Source organism: Amblyomma maculatum, chromosome 5 (genome assembly GCF_055883805.1).
Source record: "Amblyomma maculatum isolate TAMU_Amacu chromosome 5, ASM5588380v1, whole genome shotgun sequence".
Taxonomy (NCBI): domain Eukaryota; kingdom Metazoa; phylum Arthropoda; class Arachnida; order Ixodida; family Ixodidae; genus Amblyomma; species Amblyomma maculatum.
The window spans coordinates 78,946,727-78,955,473 of NC_139348.1; positions in this window are offsets into that span (position 1 = coordinate 78,946,727).

Sequence of the window (8,747 nt, forward strand, 5' to 3'; positions counted from 1 at the left end):
GTCACCGTGGCCTCATGGCACCGTGGCACGTGACCGTCGCCTATCAACTGTCACGTAGTACAGACCGAGAGCTGGGCCGCGAGTCGGGAAACGAAGCAGACGTCGAAGAAGAAGACAGATAACTTGGTAGTTGGTAGAGGCGAACGACAACAGCGAATTGCTAGGATATAAGGCTCGTTCGAACGTTGTGACGATAGGACATTAAATCCAGGTGTCCGCAGAAAAATTCGCTTCAACACCCTCATCTTTCACTCTATCACTAGGTTCAAGGCATGCTTAAACCCCCTCTCCCCCTCCCTTATATTTTTAAACAACTTCGTTTCACGAATATATTCCGACAAAAAGTTTTTAAGCGTGCTTTTAGAAACGGAGTCATTTGCCTTCAATGACTGAAATCCGGCTCTTTTGTGCCGATTTCAATGTTCATTTGACAATTTTGAGCGAGTTATGACTGATGCTCCTCCACGAACCACAATTATTGATGCTTCAGCAGGGACGATCATTCATGATTTTACTTTTTTGTGTGTCTTCATTCAATCAAGGTTTAACATTGGTTTTGGCGCGGCACCCGTGGGCTTGTTAACTATCTGCTAGGATGCACGCTGTTCTTAGGTAACTGTAAAATTTTATTTTCACGCCAAGCATATTTTTTGTTTTACCCTGATGGTACAGAGGGCAATTCGATGTGGAAGGGCAATTCGCAGCGATAAAAAAGAACACAAAATACACTTTATACAAGCATGCAAAACTAAACAGAATTATTACGGTAATAATTTTCTTACAACATTAAAGAATTGATGAACACTATTATAAGGTGGCGCACCAAAACAGATAATAAATTAGTTTATGAAGACAAACGAAGTGTTTAGTTAACAGGCTTTATAATATCGGATGTTACGAGCTGTTAGGGCGCTCCGTGTGTGCAACGCGTGCCTTATGTCTGTGCGCTCGCCTGTCTACTTACGGTTGTCTTGAAGTTATCAATGTCTGGTACTGCCGTTTTGATGAAAAACGAGCTGGAGGTTACAACACTCTGTAGTTCCCGGTTGCTAAGCGAGCGCCAGTGACTACAGACGAAACATTTCACGCCTACTACCTCAAGACGCCGAGTATCAAGAGAACGAGTATCGGTCAATAAAGCATCGGTTAAAGTTTGTGAATGCCGCTGCGTTGCTAACGCCTATAATTATAACCGGTTCTGAATTTATGTGTGTCGCCAAGGTTTTTTTTTTTTTCTAAGTGAAGCTCTTGTACCTAATCCTTCGTTTCCGGTATTATCTGTAAGTGAAGAATTACGGTAATCGCCACTTACTGACAAAGTATATCATTAGCTCGCGCAAACTTGCTCAGTAAGCTAGCGCGCAGAAGTATTGCTATGTTTAAGTATGCATCCGCGAAAGTTCGTGCCCAAAATGAACATCGACGCTGAAAAGGAAAAAAATATCCTACATTTACTGTCTGGACAAAAACCCAACGCACGTATGTAACGGTGCTCTTTGTAAGTTATACTTATCTTTTTCAGTGTGAGGACAAAGCTTTGCAGAATTTGTGCAGCAACTTGTAAATTTGTGGCCTAACGGGATGATGCGATACGGAATATGGTTGCTGCCGTATACATAGTTGAAGGACTATACCGGTTTTTCTTGACCACCTGGAGTTGTCTCTTTTGGACTAAGATCGATCAACACAGGTATCTTTGCATTTGTATTGCATTTCCCGTATTTCGAATTACTGCCACCATGGTCATGATCGTTGCCGTAAGAATGTACAACCGGCAGGGACGTCAGAACAGACATTGCAGAGTGGTCCATTGTTTCGAAAATTTCCTTATGGGGCAAGGAGTAATGTTCATGGAAACGGGCATTTGCATTTTGAAGTGTAAACTTGAGAGGAAGTGGTACATTTAGCCTGGCTATGCTCTTTGCAATCAAACTGGATATAATGGTATTTAACTACTCCTGTGAAGAAATGCTTACAGTACAAACTAGCGAGGCACCCAGACTGGCCGAATATAACTATCTCGGATTGGCGATAAACGAGCAACAGGAATACATGGAAAAACACGATAAGCTTGAATGGGACGATGGGATTCCGCGTTAATAAAGCAGAGAACAATATGGGGGCCCAAGAGGTATGAGATACTAAAAGGTACTTTCACAGAGAAAGTGGGAGAAAGAAATTTAACGAACAGAAAGGTGGAGTGGGCGGTGGGTGGCAAGAAGACAGTGGGTCGATACTCCTCTCTGACGATCGAATGCAAAATGAGAGTTAAGGTGCGAATTGGGGTTGAGGAAGTCATATTAGAGAGATTTTCTTCTTGTGGTCCGAGGAGCCTTACTTCGGAAACCAAGCCAATGATTTGACACGGGACTTGTCCTCGCCGCGTAATTCCGTCTCCTCAACAGTAGGTTCCCGCAACTCCTTTATCCTTACTGGTTGCCACTGAACGGGTTAAACGGCGATTGTTACCGAGAAGTGTCCCTGAATGCAACCTAAAGGTAACACACACTCACTGAAGGCAGGAAATGAATACGGTGAAGGTAAGTGAAATAGTGTTACCGGCGTCATGCCGTCACTTCGTGGCTCTGTTCACGGCTGGTTCTGCGGCTATTAAGAATTGAAACCATCACATATTGCAACCTAAAGGGGAACACACCCCAGGCGAGTTCTTAGTAGCTCAATTTAACGTTGCGATTTTATTTATTTGTTTCTTAGAGATTTGCCGTAAAGGTCACATTAAAAAAAACAGATAAAAGTTTCACATGCAGGGTTAGAACACATGTTCTATTCCCTCTGCAGGAGGGTAAGTAGTATCAATGCTACTGAAGAAGCGAGTGTGGCAGGCTTTAAACGCGCTTTTAATCATTTTTACAATATTTCCGCTACCCGCGACGCTGCCCAGAGGACCCTACCGTTGAGAGAACGGAATAACGCGTCCTCGCCTGGGCAGCGCTATCACCACTGGCACAGTTTATAGAAGCTCTTGCTTCCGAAAAAGAAAAGCTAGGGAAGGGGGAAGGGAGGATAATGGCAAGGAGCTATGCAAGTTAAGGAAAGTGTTCGTTTGTAGTGCGTGTCAATCTCTGGCTTATTTCGCAATTAGCTGGCATTGTGGGGTCAGGGATCTTAACTGTTGCTGTATTCGAATACAAAAGCTTTCACTATAGGTAGGAGGAAGGGGAGGGTGACATCGTATTCAACCGTTGTTCAATGCTCTTTGGTAAAAGACGGTACTTTGGTGTTTTGCCCTACATTTCATATCTGCAAAACAATAATTGTTTCATGCTGAAATTGTGTTAACGCTGTAAGTGTGGTATCTAACTGGGATTTTTTTTTCTTCTGCTTAGTTTATTTGGCTGTCATCAGGTTTTAACTATGGCTTTAAACAATGAAATAAAGCGCTTGAAATGAAATATAGAAAGCAGGAAATTTGCCTATCACAGGTACTTTTGATGAGATAGCCTTAACATAGCTTTTTTATTTAACAAAATTGAAACCAACATAATTTAAATATACCATTGTCAGCATGTTCTGTGCATCCAAATGTACTGGGCTAACAGTGCTCTCATTTATGACTTGGTGAAAAACTACCAACTGCATGCCTTTGGCACCACCCATGACAGTGCTTTATAATGTAGCGGGTTTTCAGATAACCACCGGTGGCAGCCGAGCAGGTGCTTTTATAGCTCCAAGCTCCACACAAAAGGAGCATTGTTATAGCCTAAATGCACTAAAGGGAATGCTGTTTATTTATTTTTAACATGTGCAGTACATATTTACTTAGCTGCTCCTTTATGCTCTTTAATCACGTGATTTTACCCAGAAACCAGGAAAACCTGCCACACCATGCGTTGTGAGCTCTGTAAGCGGCTCTCGAGCTGAGGAGTTGTTTCTCGTCATTAAGCTGCTGCAGCTACGTCAAGTAATCGACACACCAGAGGTGATTTTTGCCATATTGGGATTTTACTGGCTATCCAACCTGCATATGCCAACAGACTGGATATATTTTGTTGCTTATTGGAGCAGCAACTATTGGATGTTCCTGTGTACAAGCCAAGGTGCACTACTTGTGCGTTTCTTTCATGGCAAAAGTCTGAACTTTCTGCAAGTACTGAATAAAAGACTCAGTTTTATTCTGTATGAAGCTTTGACTTTTTTCTTGACATGCTCATTTAAATTTCAGAAAATATTTGATACTGGTATAGGGAATTGGGAATACCATAGTAATAGCTTCAGCTGGTAGATTCATAGGTTGGTTTCGCGTGATAGATGGTTGCCAGGTATACTATTGAGTTTAATTGCAAATATGCACGCAGGAAAAGCAGTCGAGAATGCATAGTGGCAACTGCAATTCCTTATAAAGGAATGTAATATTGTCACGTGGTGGTGACCAGGGTCGATGACACAAATGAAGAGTCGGTGATTGCACTGAGGAAACTCTTTGATGGGCTTACTTGCGCCCGCGAATGAACTGAGCACCTCGGAGGTGGCGATAGCAACAAACATGCACGTCAATCTTCGAACAAAGAATGCCCGTCGCACTCGTCAACACTCCAATTTAAAGTATGCTCAGAACAATCTAGGTAACGTCGCAAACTGGTAGTAGCACAACCTGAAACATTATAGAAACATACGCGAGTTATCGGAATCTTCGAGACAGATCTCGGCGCATCGTTCGCGACAAAGCATGAACAAACACGGGATACAGAATTGATAAACGCGCCAGAATAATAATGATAAGGCCGCATGCCAGCGGCTGTCGAACAGGAACAAATAAAGATATAAACAGTTCACGGCAATATATTGCTGCACGCTATAGAAAGTATAACTTGCATATTGCGACAATATGGAAGGTATGGGGGCAGTTTTTTCAAAGGGTGTTAGGGTGCAATGCTGTGGCTTACAACCTGCGGTATGTAGTAATGCTGATGAAAACACCCCAGTACATTGGCCCCATATAGGGGTGTTAAGACAACCGAAGCACTTTCTTTTAGGGCGTACTGGCACTCGGAAGTCACTTTTTTCGAGGGTGTATGGGTGTTAGTTATAGACATGCGAAAACACCTAATAAGGTGTTTTTGTTTTTACAGTGTAGGTTATGCAACTGACATTGAAAGCTTGAATCGGCTCGTCTGTGGGGTTTAATTTAGTCACCTGGTGTGGTCGTCTCTTATACCATTCTAGGTCGTAATGCGTGAGATCATCCAGCTGTCTTAGGGATAGGCGTGATGCCCACAGCTTTATTGACCTGAAGCCCTAGGATGTGAAGGTGTGCTTGGGGAAGAGGTGTTTAGATTGTTTTGATTAGGAACGGCTCATTGCAGACGCAGGCAAATCACTGTGATATGGAGCTTGGTAGAAGAAGTAAGGTCAAGTAAGGCAGCCTTGGTGACATTGTTCTGCACCGTGTTGATTTGCTGGAGTGCATCATCAAAGCACCTGGCTTTACCGCCTGTTCCCAGATGGTAATTCCATCTGAATACAGGGTATGACGTGTACTTTTTTGGCGTTGTGGTGGGTCGGTAGGTGCAATAGGGCCAGGTTAAATGCAATCGGCGATCATTCCGCTCCCCTCCCCCCTTGTTTTTCCTTAGCTCCAGTGTAGATGAATCCTTATGGGCCACTATGATGCGATATTGAGGAGCTTCCAGGAACTCTTTACGTAGTTATAAGTGCGAGCTCATGTTTTCCAGTTTGCCAAAGGTTTTGGCGTGCCAGATTTCATAGAATGCCCCGTTTAAGTCAAGAGCGGGTAATGCGCGATAGCCTCGTTCCGGGTAGTGGATGACTTCGTTATGAGCGGCTATAGGACATCTTGCCTGAATAGATGGCTTCGGTAACAGAACATGCTGTTGGACAGGAGGTGGTTGTCTAGGTAGAAGAAGAGAGCGGCGTTTTACCCCTTTATCGATGAGCTTGCTTGCGCAATACGTGAGGGATTTGTGGCAGGCATAAGTGCACGATAACAATTTTCACTGGGGCATGGTAGCGAAGCTCAAGTGTGCTGTTTTCCATTCTTGCGATAGCGTCAAAGCGAACCAGCAAGTGTTGAATGTAGGACGTAAGATCTTGAGTTGTTCACTGCTGAGGACAGGCAGGAGTCATGGCATGGGGTAGTGCCGCAGCGCACTTTCATGCCTGCGGCTTGCATCTTGCCAAAGTCGAATTTGTTTAGAGATCTGATTTGCAGGTGCCTCTGTGCTATATAGAAGGGGGAGGGGGCTACGTTTTTTGTTTGGTATTTTTCGGTTATTTCATTGAAGGTGTGCACTTCTGCGGCACTGCACTGCGACCAATCTATTATGCGAGCTTGCGTCCGGCGCGTACGTGCTTGTTAGAGGCCAAAGAGGTAAGAACTAGCAGCGCTCGTTGACTGAAGTTTAGCGTGTATTTCTGTGAAAACATTTCCATGCTCATAAGTGGCGGCATCAGAACGTGTATTCAGTACTTGCTAGCAGAGCAAGTGTTCGTAAACAGAAGACTGAGAAAAAATAGAGTCCATGCCAGAAATCGAACTACAGTTCTCTCTATATCAAGCCCAACGCGTTAGCCACTACCCTACGCCGACTTCACGCGAGCGCGCCCATAATTATCCTCCTCTAACTTGAGGATGCTGGAGGGCGTTGAGGGAAATACAAACACAGACAAAAGTAATAGAATATTAAAAAAATATTTAAATAAACAGGAATTCAAAAATTAAAATTAGAAACAAAAAGGGACGACGTTCCTGATTCCGTAACTGCATCAGAAACAACGCTCAAGCTTTCGCACTTCTCCAGTGGAGATTCTGCAGCGCTACGAAATATTTGTACCATTTGTATACCGTTTAGAATTCTTGACTGAGAAAAGGTCACAACAAGTGTTTCTGGAGCAGCAATTACTTATTCTTGAATCTTGTGGGATGCTGCGGGTTCGTGAGAATTGGCAGCGGGACGTCAGACGTTGTCTTCTTAGTTTGACCCCATATGCAGTTATATGCGTTGGAATGCCGGCTACGCCGATGGGCACCTCTTCTCCATCTTTGCTGTCTTTAAAAATATCTCTTCAAATTTCGCCCTTTGTGTTGCAGTCGACTATAGATTTTTGGTATGCAGTTAATTTAACTGCTGCGCTGGCTGGGTAGGGGTTGAACAATGAGTATTCCATCTTTGTGGCGAGTTCTAAATCTATTGTGTGTACAGGGCAGGGCTGTAGAAGAAAGTGCGCAAATTTGAAAGAGTTGGTTTAGAGATGAGTTTCACTTTAGTATTAACGTCCTGAAGTGATATCATTATGACTGTGCATTCAGGACATCAATGCATTTCAGTAATGATGCTCTTTTCCTCTTATAACTCCTGCTGTTCCAAAGTAGGATCTCGAGTCTGTGGTAGATCCATTGTGATTTGGTTTGGGCGAATTCCGGCTAAGTCATAGTGTCCTATTTAGTCTTTGCTGCAGCGAGCCTGCCGTTACCAGGGCCTATGTATATTTGACCATGCTCTGCAATTGCGAATCGTGACGTCTGGAAATGAGCGCTCGAGTCTTGTCTCAACGGCTTTAAAATTTCATTTAAGAAGCAGGTTTCTGCGTAGCATTACTTCGCTCGCGCCAAATCTGACGTCAATGGGCTGCTGCCTTATCCGCTTTGAGCCCAATGTAGATTTTGAGGGTTTTGTGAACGAGCATTTCGGCACTGCCTTGACGGTTCTGGTTGGATAATTTGCGCAGTAAAAGTGAGGTTTGCGGAGTGGCCTGACACCTACTGGTGTCGGTGGCAGTGGGGTTCTGTTCTAGTACCTTCTTTGGCGTAGTGGCTTTCGCGAATGGGTAATACTCCCATTTTCTGATTGGAGGGGTGGGGGAACTAGGTGTGCCCCACCCTTTACAGCTGTAGAATTTGAGAAATAAGGGCGTACAGACGACAGTTTAGTCTCAAGATTTAGAATAATAATTTTGAGAACTGACACTTGCCTACTAATCCGAAAAGATAGACATGCTGTAGATCCTCCTGAAGCACAATATCAATATGATCCCATATTCATGCGCAAAAAATTAGACTCCCAATTAACCTACCTGCTGTTCTCATCAGTGAAACATTACTATGCTCCATTTGCACTATTTTTCTTCTGGTGTACCTTTAGAAACGAATAAAAATTACCAGTGCTCTCAGTTCTTTTTAAGACAACGTTTTATACAGCATTTCCACAGGCACCAAAAATGTCTTTTCTAGCAGATTGCAGTTCGTAGAAATTACTGATGATTTTGCTGTCGCCAAAGATGCCCCCAAACCAGTCAATGTGGTTTACATAAATTTCAAGAAAGCTTCGTACAAAGCTTCAACCAATGAATGGCGTTTGAGTGTCACTAAAGCAGGGATCAGTGACACTTTTCTGTAATGGATTGAAGCCAAGCTGCAGAATCGCGTGCCTGCTGACGATGGAAAATGTTGCCTGGTTCTCCACAATAATGTTAGGTTCCTGTTTGCTATTATTCTGCTTAAAGTTAGTCCTAAAGGTTTCCAGTTTTTTAGAACTTTCACCGATGATTTTTTACTTTATCCTTGCCAGTCAGAAGTGCATGACAAAATAGAAAAACGTTCTTTCTCGTATCTTTGGTGCTAAAAAGTGCACGCGCTAATAAATAACGCAAAACTAAAAAGAAGGTGCTTCCATTTTTTAAGACTAGAAGTATGCATTAACAAATTCGCAAACCATAATTGAAGTAAAGAAGATTAAAAATTTGGCATAATCTGCATTGTCACAAACATA